General features: G+C 44.7%; 1 pseudogene; it reads left to right on the forward strand.

Moving 5' to 3' along the window:
* The window catches only part of LOC103734609, a 27,563-nt pseudogene that overhangs the window by 10,322 nt on the left and 8,927 nt on the right, over positions 1-8,314 (forward strand).

An 8,314-nucleotide genomic window follows, 5' to 3' on the forward strand; every position in this document is an offset into this window, starting at 1 on the left:
CTCTCTTTTGATTTTCTATTGTAGTGGCCGGATTGCTTTTGTCTTCAGGAGTTCCCACAGAGGCCCAATCCAATGAGGATCAGATGCTCTCAGCCTTTCTTCTAAGGTCTGGATCCCTCCAGGAAAGATTTTGGCCTCAGGAATTTGGGGGTTGGACTGGCCTGGTAGCCGGGCCCAAGAAAGATGCTGGTCTAGGGCAGCTGGTGGCCTTGCCACCCAGAGATGCAAAGGGAGATGGGGGCAGGAAGTGGCCCCAAGGGCTCCTGGGGACTGCACTGAGGAGCTGGGTTGGTCCCGGAGAGAGAGGCCTGTGTGTCAGAAAGAGGAGTATTTACATTTTAAAAAAAATTTATTTTATTTTATTTATTATTTTTATTTTATGTGTATGAGTGTTAGGCCTGCATGTAGGTAAGTGCACCGTGTTGTGCAGTGCCCACGGAGGACAGAAGAGGCTGTTGGATCCCCTGATACTAGAGTTATGGACAGTTGTTAACTGCCACGTGGGTGCTGGGATTCAAACCCGGGTCTTCTGCAAGAACAACCAGTGTTATTAACTGCTGAGCCATCTCTCCAGCCCCTTATTATAATATTTTTATTAAAATTATTCTGTAACTTTATAAATATATTTATATTTATGTATAAATATATATTTATAAATATATTGAGATATTTCAATGTAATTTTGTTTTGCATTTCCTAGATGATTAGTGATATTGAGAGTATTTTTTGATTTGTTTCATTTTTAACTCTGTAGTCCAAATTAGCCTGTAACTCCCTGTGTAGGCCAGGTTGGCCTCAAACTCATGGCAATCCTCCTGCCTCAGCCTCCTGATTGCTGGGATTACAGGCGTGAATCATGAGCCACCATGCCCAGATTACTATAGAGTTTTATTTCATTCAATTTTTCAGAAATAGTTTTATTATTTAGCCTAGGCTGGCTTCAAACTCACAATTCTCCTGTTTCAGCCTTTTTGAGTGCTGGGTATAACTATATATACCCTATGATGTTTGGTTTGCTGCACCTTTTGAATTCCCTTCCTTCCTTCCTTCTTTCCTTCCTTCCTTCCTTCCTTCCTTCCTTCCTTCCTTCCTCCCTCCCTCCCTCCCTCCCTCCCTCTCTCTCTTTCTTTTTTTGAGACGAGGTCTCCCTGTAGCCCCAGCTGACCTGGAACTCACTATGTAGACCAGGCTGGGCTTGAACTCAAAGATCTACCTGCCTCTGCCTTCTGAGTGCTGGGACTAAAGGCATGTGTCACCCCGCCCAGCTATGAATTTCTTATATAGTCTTTTAAAAATTATTTATTTTTGGCTGGGGGTGGTAGCACATGCCTTTAATCCCAGCACTTGGGAGGCAAAGGCAGGCAGGTCTTTGTGAGTTTGAGGCTAGCCTGGTCTACATAGGCTAGCCTGGTCTACAAGACAGCTGGCCTTGAACTCACAGAGATCTGCCTGCCTCTGTCTCCCGAGTGCTGGGATCAAAGGCGTGCACCACCACGCCCACATGTCATCTTTTTGAACAAATTATTTTCAGGTTACTTTCAGCCACTCTTCAGGCTGTCTCCATTCTGTGGATTATTCCTTTTGCTGTGCAGCAGCTTCTTAGCTTGATGCAATTCTATTTGTCTGCTTTTGCTTCTGTTGCCGGTATTCTAGCTTCTGGGGCCATTATCAGAAGTCTGATGCCATTTTAGTTCCTTTCTTTACATGTAACAGAAGTAGCGGCTCTTAGTGTCCTATCTGTAGCCCCCCACAAACACATCTCCTGTGTGCCAAATGTTCTTACTGAAGTGCCCATGCAGCTCAGCCAAGAGCTTCCTCCATCCCTGGGAGTCTGAAGTACTTGGAAGTTTTGATGTCTTCACAATAGCCCTCAACCAGTGAGGGAAAGGGCTTGGTGGTCAGTATTCCTTGGGAGGGATAACTCTGAGCTGTGTCCTGCACTATCTCCCAAAGGCCCGCCTGGGATTTAGCCTTAGAAGCTCTGGGAAACCACCTGGGTTTCTTCTTCTTAAGCTTGTCTAATTTGCCATTTCTCTACTAGTGTTACTATTTCTTCAGGGACACCTCCAGTGATGACTGCTCTTTATTGTCAGTGTGACAACTGTCAGTGTGACTGGATTCAGATTACCATGGAAACACGCCTCTGGGTATGTTTTTGAAGGCGCTTCCAGAAAGATTTAAATGCGGTGGGAAGACCTAATTTGTGTGGCACCATTTCAAGGGCTGGGGTCCTGGGCTGAATAAAAAGGAGAAAGCAAGCTGAGTACCAGTACCATCACTTCTGAAGTCTGACTGCAGACACAGAGTGACCAACTGCCTCACACTCCTGCTGCCATGGTAGACTACTGGATCCTCAGACTGTGAGCCCAAATAAGCCTTCCTTAAGTTACTTTTATCAAGTGTTTTGTCATAGTAACAAGAAAAGTAACTAATACAGAAAGTTGGAACTGAGGAGTGGGACTTTACTGTGATAACCTAACTTTGTGGTCCATAGGCCTCTAGAACTGCTTTACAGAAGAAATAGAGCCCCAGGATGCTGTTAGTAGAGCTTAATGGGTCAGTCTGGTGGGAGTTTAGAAAACTAGAATGCTAAGAGAAACATGGAGCAGTGGTGGTCCAGTACATGAGGTTTCAGAGGTGAACATGGACTTTATCAGGAGCGAGGTTAGAGGCCATTTGTGTTACATTTTGGCAAAGAAACTAGCAGTGTTCTGCATCCTGAGAACTTGAATGAGGTACAGTTCATTAAAAATTTTTTATTAGCCTGGTGTGGTGGCACACGCCTTTAATCCCAGTACTTGGCAGGCAGATCTTTGTGAGTTCAAGGCCAGCCTGGTCTACATAGTGAGTTCCAGGACAGCTGGGGCTACAAGGGGACCCTATCTCAAAAACACACAAAAAAAATTTTTTTAATTAATGTATTTTAGTGTGTGTATGTGTGTGTTCCTGTGTGTGGTGTGTGGGTATGGTGTAGGTGCCCATGTTATTTTTTGAGGCAGGATCTTTTACTGAACCAGATCACAGTTTTTGCTAGGCTGGCCAGTCAGTGAGGGCCAGGATCCACCTGTTTCCACCCCTGATACAGGTATACATCAGGTGTGGCCATTTCTACTTTTTTTTAAAAAATGTGGTTTCTGAGCATTTAAACTCAGGTCCTCTTGCTTTCACAGCAAGCATTCTTACCCACTGAGTCATCTCCCCAGCCCAAATGAGGTACAATTCAAAAGTAATGGACTAATTTGTTTGGTGAAGGAAATTTCAAGGTAGGATATAATTTTGATTGTGTAATAGTTACTGCTAATATCTCTTATCCAGGTCTACGTGAAAGGGAGCAACAAATGGAACAGAAATGTGCAGTTTGGGTTAGGAAAGGCAAGTGAGGGTTTAAAATTGGAGACAGGGAGGGCGTGGAGAGAGCAGCTGTAATTATTAAGGAGGTTAGCACCACTAAAGACGAACCTGGCTCTCTGCTAGGACACTTGAGGGTAAAACCCCACCCACTGAAGCTTCCATGTAACAGTGCAAATACTTTTTAAAGGTGAGAGCAGAAAGGAGAATGCTGCTGGAGTTCCCAGCTCCAAAATGGCCACACTGGAAGGTATTTTCCTGAGTCAACCTAGAAGGCACACAGAGGCCACTCAGCTGTGGGTCCAGGCTGTGTCCCAGCTGAAGGAGAAATGGGTACAGTGTCCACACTGGAAGGTATTGTCCTGAGTCAACCTAGAATGTGCACGGAGGCCACTCAGCTGTGGGTCCAGGCTGTGTCCCAGCTGAAGGAGAAATGGGTACAGTGTCCACGTAGCGCTATTTTGCATGAAGTGAGGAAGAGTGTCACGGAGTCTCTGACAAAGTTCCAGATGTGTGGCCATTGAAAGGCCTGTTGCATGAAGACGAGGTAAAAGCTAAGTTGCAACAGAAACTACAGGATGCTGGAGATGCCAGACGTGAGATATATGCTAAAGAAAGACGTACGGACTGGAACCAGCCCTAGAGAGAGCAGCAGGTGTCAGAGCTGCCTGAGGCTTTTATGGCCCAGATAATTGCATCCAAACCTTCAGGGCTGGACAAGGATTTGGTGTTTGTCCTGCTGGGCTTTAATCTTGCTTTGGCTCGATCTTTCCTGGATATGATCCTATTCTTCCCTTTTATTTTTATTTTTATTTTTATTTTATTTTTTGGTATTCTGGGGACAGGGTCTCCCTGTAGCCCCTGCTGGCCTGGAACTCACTATGTAGACCAGGCTGGCCTCAAACTCACAGAGATCCGCCTGCCTCTGCCTCCCGAGTGCTGGGACTACAGGTGTGCGCTACCATGCCAGGCTCCTATTCTTCCCTTTTAGAATGCTGTTAGAAATAAAATCTTAGGTCCAAGGACCCCACAAATACTGCACAAAGAACATTGGGACAAAGGGAAAGTTACCGGCAAGACAGATTTTACTTTTTCAGAAAGGTGCATTGCGTGGGTTGTCAGATCCAGTCGGTACACAGGACTCTGAAGCTTAACAGGTTCTTATCCCAAATGCAAGAGTATTGTGTCTTTTCCCATTGGCTGGGGTCTAACCTCACACAGTCTTTCTGGATTGTCTAGTTTAAAAGAATGGGGCAAAGGATGCCCCAGGCCATCAGGTTTGGGAATGCATCAGGGCTTTTCCTTAAAGTCTTACAGAGTGTGGTGGGATAAAATGATTAGCATTCCTATCCAGGTGTGGAGGTGCATATCTTTAATGCCAGTTATGGAGAAGCAGGTGGGTCTCTGTGAGATTGAGGCCAGCCTGGTCTACATTGTGAGTTCTAAGCCAGCTGGGGCTACAGGAGACCCTGTCTCAAAAAGACCACCACCACAACAAAAGAGATGAAAATTCCTATAGCTTGGCTGCCCATATGTACTAGCAGAGCCGCCTTGGCCTCACTGCCCACATGCCCTGGTGGCACCCATGGTTGACCAACCATCATCATCACCCAGTGGTTAGGACCTGATGACAGTCTTCAATAACATTAGGAATCTGAGAAGTCTACTGATTGCAGAAAATAAACTAGAGGACACTGGTAAAGCTGTTGTGTGAAGCTGTTAAACTTCCCATCAGCCACTCAAAGAATCGAATTGGAGGGCTGTGAGCTAATTGCTGCCTGCTGTGAGGACCTAGCTTCTGCTTTGACCCACAGTGAAACCCTGTGGGGAATCAACCTGTTGGAGAACACCTTGGTCCACAGTGAGGTCATTGCCTTGAGTGAGCCCAGAAACAGCCAAAGTGTAACCTGTACGAAGGGTTGCGAACAACTAACTTTGATGAAGAAAATTAAGCATTTCTGACTGCTGAGAAAAAGAGAAATCCTTACTTGACATTCCTAAGCAGTGTGTAAGAGAAACAGAAATTAAGAATGAAAATCCCATTCCAAGAAACCTGGGTGGGGTATATTCTAACCCAAAACCACCTACAAAGGACAGGGAGTGGCCTTTACTTTCACACACCTCTGTGCAAGAGTTATAGATCACTGACAGTCTAACCTATGATTTCTTGGGCACTTAGTTCAGAGGTGCTATGTAAGATGGAAGGTTCTATTTTTATTTTTTATTTTTTGTCTTTTGAGACAGGGTCTCCCTGTAGCCCCAGCTGGCCTGGAACCCCCTATGTAGACCAGGCCGGCCTCAAACTCACAAAGATTCACCTGCCTCTGCCTCCTGAGCACTGGGATCAAAGGAGCATGCCTGGCTCAAATTCCTTGTTTTTCTAAGCCAGTTTTTTTGGGTGGGGGTGGGGGAGAGTGGTCATTTGCTAATAGAACACAAAGTCAGCCGACCATGGTGGCACATGACTTTAGTTCCAGCACTAGGGAGGGAGAGACAGGCGAATCTCGTGAGTTCAAGGCCAGCCTGGTCTACATAGGGAGTTCCAGGCCAGCTGGGGCTACAGTGTGGGGCATGGTATGGCAGGGTTAGGGTGGGGAGTCGGGAGGAGGTCTGAATCTAATAAAAACTCATTGTATAAAAATTCTGAATCAAAAAATTTCTCTTAAACTTAAAAAAGGATTAGAATTCCTTGTCATAAACTAAGATTTATAGGGTTTGAAAGAAAAGACAAATATTTAATGTTTCTTACAATGGAGATATTTATGTTGTGCCATTATGTATATTGGAAGTATGTAACTTTTTTGTCTTTTTGAGTCAGGGTCTCCCTATAGGCCCATTGGCCTGGAACTCGCTATGTAGACTGGGCTGGCCTAGATCTCAATCTGCCTGCCTGTGTCTCCCGAGTGCTGGAATCAAAGGCATGAGCCACCACGCCTGGCTTGTTTTTAAAAAATTATTTCCTAATTTTCGTGGGCTTATTTTTACTTTCTGTGTATGAGTGTTTTGCCTGCATGTTTATAAGTGTACCACATGTGTGCAGTGCCCATGGAGGCCAGAAGAGAACATCAGATCCCTGGAACTGGAGTTACTGATGGTTGTTAGGGTCCTCTGTAAGAGCAGTCAGTACTCTTAACCACTGAGCCACCTCTCTAGCCCCTAAAGACTTTATTATTATTATTATTATCATCATCATCATCACTATTTTTATTAATTTTTAAACAGCCTGAGCTAGCCTGGAACTTGCTTTGTAGACCAGGCTGGCCTTGAACTCACAAAGTTCTACCTGCCTCTGCCTTCCAGGTGCTTGAGTTACAGGTGTGCACCACCATGCCTGGATTTCTTCTTACTTTAAATTATGTATATGTGTATGGGTATGTCCACATAAGGGTGGGTGCCAGAGGAGACCAGAGGTGTTAGATGCTCCAGAGGTGGAGTGACTGGTGGTTATGAGCTGCCTGATGTGAGTGCTGAGAATCTAACCTGGGTCCTCTACAAGACTAGTTTGCACTCTTTTAAAATTTATTTTTTTATTTTTTTATTTTATGTGTATGTGTGTATTGCCTGCATGTAGGTAAGTGCACCTGTGTTGTGCAATGCCCTCGGACATAAGAGGCTGTCGAATCCCCTGGAATTGGAGTTATGGACAGTTGTTAGCTGCCATGTGGGTGCTGGGATTTGAACCCAGGTCCTCTGCAAGAACAGCCAGTGTTCTTAACCACTGAGTCATCTCTCCTGGCTATAACTTGTTTCTCTATCTTTCTTTCTTTCTTTCTTTCTTTCTTTCTTTCTTTCTTTCTCTTCCTTCCTTTCTTCCCTCCTTCCTTCATTCCTTCCTTCCTCCCTCCCTCTTTCTCTTTCTTCCTCTCTTCCTTCCTTTCTTTCTCCTCTTTTTTTCTTTCTTCTTTCAAAATTATTTTATAAGACTCATGGTTGGCAAATTGTCTTGAGTCTTAGAAGAGGCTTTGGATTTGGGGCTTTTGAACAGTGTTTGAACTGTTAAAGACTATGAAGACTTTTAGAGATTGACTAGATGCATTTTACATTATGAGATGAAGCTCAGACTTTAGGGACCTGGCTATGATTTAAAGTGGTATGTTTGAGTGTCCAGTTGACAAGGGTGGAATTATGATAGTTGATCTTCACTGTCAAGATGACTGGGTTTAGAATCACTATGGAAACACATCTCTGGGTATGTCTATGAAAGTATTTCCAGAAAGGTTTAATAGAGGAAGGAAGACCCCCTCTGAATTTGGTTGGCACCATTCCATACACTGGGGTTCCAGACAAAATAAAAAAGAGACTGAGCTGAACACCAGCATTTATCTCACCTTTCTTCCTGACTCTGAATGCAGTGTGACTGCTCCCTTTCTGGCTGCATACCTTCCCTGCAGTGAGGCACTGTGTCCCCAAACTGTAACTCAAGATACCCCCTCCCCTTTCCTTATGTTGCTTTCATCAGGTATTTTTATCACAGAAGAAGAGAAAAAACAATGAAAGAAACTAATATACCTCCCCAAATAAACTACCAAACTCTAGACCCGATGAGTGTTATTTAGGAACAGTGAATGTAAGACAAGACCATTTGTCAATTCTCCTTGTTCTGAAATTTTTTTTGTCTTCTTGAGAGAGGGTCTCCCTGTAGCCCCAGCTGTCCTGGAACTCACTATGTAGACCAGGCTGGCCTTGAACTTACAGAGATCTGCCTGCTTCTGCCTCCCGAGTGCTGGGAGTAAAGGCGTGTACTACCATGCCCGGCCTGGTCTCAAATTTTATAGTGATGTGTCTTTAAATTTTGGGGGAGAGTTGGGAATGATGGCACACACCTTTAATTCTAGCACTTGGGAGGCAGAGGCAGGCGGATCTCTGTGAGTTCAAGGCCAGCCTGTTCTACATAGTGAGTTCTAGGTCAGCTGGGGCTACAGGGAGACCCCATCTCAAAAAAGACAGGACAAAAAAAAATTGGGAG

Source organism: Nannospalax galili, unplaced genomic scaffold (genome assembly GCF_000622305.1).
Source record: "Nannospalax galili isolate Female #2095 unplaced genomic scaffold, S.galili_v1.0 scaffold90, whole genome shotgun sequence".
Taxonomy (NCBI): domain Eukaryota; kingdom Metazoa; phylum Chordata; class Mammalia; order Rodentia; family Spalacidae; genus Nannospalax; species Nannospalax galili.